The 5,514-nt window shown below is 36.4% G+C and overlaps 1 long non-coding RNA gene across 1 annotated transcript; it reads left to right on the top strand.

Annotated features, from left to right (window-relative positions):
* The first annotated feature begins 478 nt into the window (after nucleotides 1–478).
* LOC147936306 (uncharacterized) lies at nucleotides 479–3,338 on the top strand. The gene is made up of 3 exons (XR_015568000.1): nucleotides 479–552; nucleotides 2,779–2,837; nucleotides 3,166–3,338. It is a non-coding gene; the product is annotated as an uncharacterized LOC147936306 (long non-coding RNA).
* The last annotated feature ends 2,176 nt before the right edge of the window (nucleotides 3,339–5,514 follow it).

Genomic DNA, 5,514 nt, shown 5'->3' with positions numbered 1-5,514 from the left:
CTTGATTTATCAGGCGTCCAAGTTTAAAAGTATATTCAGTTTAATCCGGTTTTTTATTTGATCAAATTAAAACTTTAAAAAGTTTCAAAAAAATAAATTATAATATTTAAAAATTTTAAAAGTTTTAATATTAAAAATATTGAAACTTTTAAAAGTTCTTAGCTTTTAAAAAGTTTCTAAATATTATAATTTTTAAAATTTAAAAGTTTAAAATATTATAAATTTTGAAACTGTTTAAAAATTTAAATATTATAAATATTGAAACTTTTAAAAGTTCTGAGCTTTTAAAAAGTTTTTAAATATTATAATTTTTAAATCTTAAAAGTTTAAAATATTATAAATATTGAAACTTTTTAAATATTTAAATATTATAAATATTGAAACTTTTAAAAGTTCTTAGCTTTTAAAAAGTTTTTAAATATTATAAATATTTATGAAAACATAAATTATGGATTACCAAGTTTGATGGATTAACAAAAGGTTTTTTAGTGGAAGAAAGTGAAGAAGTTGACGAGGATGAAGAAGAAAAAGAGTATAGCGAATAAATAGACGGTAAAAATAATGATGACGATTACCACAAAATTTGATAATAGAAATGACAAGAAAGAATATGAAGAAAAATAAAACATTGAATAAAAAACAAGAAAACATAGGTGGTAGCGATCAATTAAATATGAAAACGAGTTAAATTCATGATGATAAAATTTTTTTGTTTTTCTGGTGGTCAAAAAAATGGTTTAGGATATGTGAGGTCATCAATTTAATTTGCCTCGCCTGAATGTCGAGTTAAATTCATGATTTTGTTTTATCAGATTTGATTTTATAACACAACTGATTTTTATATTTCAAAAAATATGTATTTGAAATTTAACTTTTTCCTTAATACTAATTTAAATTTTTAATAAGATAATATTTTACTACCGTCATCAATCATATATAGTTTTCATCAAAACCTATCAAATATACCCACACGTAGCGTCGGTTCAAAACCTAGTAAATATAATAATAATAATAAATAAATAACTACAGCTAGTGGTCCCATACCTACTAGCCACCTAACCACAAACACAACCAATAACGGAAATAACATATACCAATAACCAATAAATAATAACCAATGATCGATATATCAATAACCATTAACCAAACATCAGAAACATGGAACCAACAACCTAGCAATGTTTCTAAAGACCCAACTCTAGCAACCTAGCAATGCCAGACAACATCCAATCGAGTCCCTAGAACATCCTCCTCTTCATTGCCTTGATTCCACGATCACACTTTGCCTTTACCCGCATCACAAACACAAATTGCAGTGCATGAGTATTTTATAAACACTCAGTAAGGCAATTCTCCCATCTACTGGGCTATACACACAAGCAATAGAGATACTCTAACCATCAAACAACAATAAACAAACAAACCAGACTCTGCATCGACCGACACAAGGCTTGCATCGACCAACACCACCTGGGGACTGCATCGACTGATGCTTCCATTGCATCGACCGACGCATGCTCGACATCACGCGGAAACCCTAATCGCATCGACTGACGCCTCCACATGGCATCAACCAATGCTCCTAGGTCAATCCGCACTGTCCTCTCACTGGCATCGATCGACGTACATAGTGCATCGACCGATGCACATGTCGAGCATCGTTTTTCCCGAAGCTTCTCGCCGGATCTTCGTTCCTGCAACCACAGGAATCGATCCCAAGCCACAAGAAAGCCTCACACAAACCTAAACAATGTTCTAACAAGCCAAACAACACATAAACAAACAGATCAGAGAATCTCCAGCTTAGATAAGCCATGGTCATGCACTTACCTTTGCCACAGAAGAAATCTGACCCAAACACAGGAAGAAAATGCTCCTAGGAAGCTCCCACAACGATTTCAGCTACAGATCTCTACAGAAACGGCTTCCAACTCCAATAAATCACCAAGAACACTCAAGGACACCAAGAACTCTTTTCTCTCTTCTTTTCTCTCTGAAAACGGCTAAAACTTGTCGAATGAGACAAACATACGACTTAAGGGTTTTCCCTTTTCCCTTTGCCCAAAACGTAGCGTTTAACTTAAGCCAAAATGCAGAAAATTGCACTTGCATCGACCTATGCTCCTCCAGCATCGACCGATGCATATCCCAAACCGGGATTCCGGTTCACGGATGTTACAGAAAGTCTGCAATAGATTTCTTTAAGGTCGATTACAAATTAACGTCAACTAGAAGACATAACAATTGGTCTACTTTTTAATTATAGTTTAAATTTTAATTAAAAATATTATAATTTGATAAACCTATTTACCAAATAATAACCACATAGACTTCCTGCATTGGAATAAAATAAATTTACCTATAAACGAGTCAAATTAAGGGAAGAAAGACTGATTAGGTTAATATTATATGATTTAGGGTTTTGCTTAAGTAGACTTCTCTGTGGACTATTTGTGGTTGATTTTGTTATGCCATCAACTATTAATATTATATTAATACCGATAATTTAACCAAACTGATAGCTGAACCTAACCGAATGCGTACAGATTCCTTGATTTTAACCTAACCGGATAATTTAACCATATATATACTTCTCTCTGTAAGTCAACCCTAATTTTTATGTGATCTCTCTCTCACTCTCCAAAATTTCTCTCTCAAAAATTTCAATATTCCTTGATTTGCAGTTTAAAGTACGATTTAGTTTTCGAGGAAGAAGTCTTCTTGATAAGTCTTCAACATAATCATTACAAATATTAAATTGATTTGATTGATTTGCAGACGGTTCAGTTTCCTGTGCAGAAGTCTGCTAGAGAAGTCGTCGGCATAATAATTACAAGGTTTAAAATTATTTAATTGATTTGACGTTAGCTGGTAAAGAAGTCTGCCCAGAGAAGTCGGTTTCTTTATATTTTTCTAGTACTGTTTCAAATAAATCGGAATTAGTTTTCTAAAACCGGAATTATTATAATTATTATAATTTTACTCAACTTAAAAACCACGATAGCAACTATAATTATCTCTAATTTCGTTTTGCTCATATTCTTGTCATCAGTCTATTTCTCTTACCTCTTCCACTTATCTCATCCGCTTATCAATATGGTTGATTTTTTCATTTCTTTTCATGTTAAACTTAAATCTCCATCTTTTGGATTGTCTCAATTGCAGAGGTGACAGTTTCCCTTTGATGATAGCCAGAGAGTACATAGAAGAAACATGTTTTGGGGGTCAGAGCAGATACAGCTTAATTACAGTTTTTAGTTTTTATTCTTCAGTCTGTTAATTTCCTTGTACTTAATAACAATTTTTAGGTTTTAGTTCCTTGTACTTAATGCTATGTAAAAGTAGTGCTTAGCCACTTGCTAAACGTATTTAATGAAAGTATATTGACTATTATTGTTCAGGTCGGTCAACAGTGTCTTACCCTATCTTCACCTTCTTCCCACAAAATGTGTTTAAAGTTTCTTTCTTTTTCACTTTTCCAAATACAAACAAAACCAAACAAATCAACCAATAATCGCTTCTTGTAGAGTTGAAAAAGAGATAAGAACGCAGAAAGAAAAGAAAAATAAAGACGATTAAAGACTTTTTCAATTATAGAGACTTCACACATTTTGTGGGAAGAAGGTGAAGATAGGGTAAGGCACTGTTGACCTAACTGACTTCCAAAATAAGTCTAAGTTAATGACCTAACTGCCTAAGAAAACCAAAAACTTGATTTTTCCATATGTATAATATATAATCATGTCAAAAACATAGATAAGCAAGTACATAACATATATCAAAGAATACAACAAGAAAATCTTAAAAAATATTCACCAATTTGCAATAAATTGGTTTTGAAATTATGACAACTTCATGTTGATGTCAACATTATAGACATAAATTAGCCTCTATGTAGATACTTCCCTTGAAGTCTTTTTTGTGTGGTCTATTTTTGCAATTACAATTTAATAAAGCAGACACCGTATGAAGTCTACTAGGATAGTTGACTTCTTTTGTTGTCTTCCTTTGTTAATTTTTTGGTCAGTTTTGCAATTAAAAACATATAACAGAGTAGACTTCTTAGAAAGTTTTGAAACGACTGACCCATTTTTTTTTAAAATACTATATATATAATTAAGCATCTCATACTACTTAATTAAATCAACCCAAACCACAAAACATCATTTGCAGGAAGATTCTCACTCAACAACGACGAATCCAACACTTAGAAGCCTTCTCCTTCGTTCCTAACACAAGATCTTCACTCCACAGCAATATATCTCTCAAGAACAACAAAGGATCTCACAAATCCCTCTCAAAAACGTTTTCTCCTTCTTATCTCTGCTTCTCTGTCCAAAAACGGCTAAAAGGACGAAATAAGTCGAGTTCCCCTTTTAAACTCGAGTTTAGGGCTTCTCTTAATCCAGCAACGCAAACCGGACGATTAAAATCAAACCAATTGAACCGTCAGCAAACGGTGTTGACCGATTGGCGCCCGGGCCCTCCCTCGGCTGCACCCCTCTCACTGTCAACCGCTGCAACCTTGGACAATGTGGCTTGATATGTCCCACCTCCTTGCAATAAAAGCACACTCGAATGTTCTCTTGCGTCCCGCTTCTCTAGAGGCAGCTTGCCAACATGTGATCCATGCCCCCGCACCCGTAGCATCTCTGACCGCCTTGGTTTGTCACCAACGTCTCCTCCCGCTTCCTCTTATGCCTTTGTTATAACTTGTTACCCTTGCTCGGAACGCTCGGCTCTAATGTCTCCTCTGTCTGAACAGTAGGGCTAACCACCACAGTCTTCCCCCTCAAGTCATCCTCTATCTCAGCTGCAGTCTCCACTAGCTCCGCCCTCGTAGCATAACTCTTCCCTCTGCAGTGGACCCTCAAGTCCTCACGAAGCGCCCTCATGAACCTCCTAATTTGAGCCACCTCGGACTCCATCGCCCGACCACCATACATTAGAAGCCGACTAAACTCCAAGTCCAGCTCCCGTACCGACCGAGTCTCCTGAGATAACTGTATAAACTGTACCTCCAATAGGTCCAATGCCTCTCTAGAAAAATACTTGCGGTTGAACACCTCGACGAAGTCAGCCCAAGACATCTCCCTCTGCACTCTCCTAGCAGCCACTGATCTCCACCACAACTGAGTATCGCCAATCAAGTGGTGGACCCTTATGTCCACCCAAAAATCCTCAGGACATCTTAGAGACTGAAAGTTACGTTCCACTCTCGTCCTCCATGCATCTGCAACAGTAGGATCACTACCACCCAAAAACCGCTCAGTACCGATGTTGTTCATCTCCCTCAGCATACTGACATAATGAGAATAAACCCGCACATCTGCAACCACTGGTTGTCGCTCCTCCGCCACCACTGGGTGCACTACCTGAGCCCGAGCCGGTGCCACTGGTGGCAACCGCTCTAACAACTGTGCCAGCAAACCCGCAAGGTCGACACCCGAGACTCCACCCACTGGGACTCCCACACTTGGGGCCCTAACATCACCGGCTACTGGGGCATCAACA

This window comes from Camelina sativa, chromosome 10, assembly GCF_030686135.1.
Source record: "Camelina sativa cultivar CO46 ecotype springtype chromosome 10, ASM3068613v1".
Lineage (NCBI taxonomy): Eukaryota > Viridiplantae > Streptophyta > Magnoliopsida > Brassicales > Brassicaceae > Camelina > Camelina sativa.
Note: the sequence above shows the minus strand (reverse complement) of the source record. Positions and strands in the feature narration are given on the sequence as shown.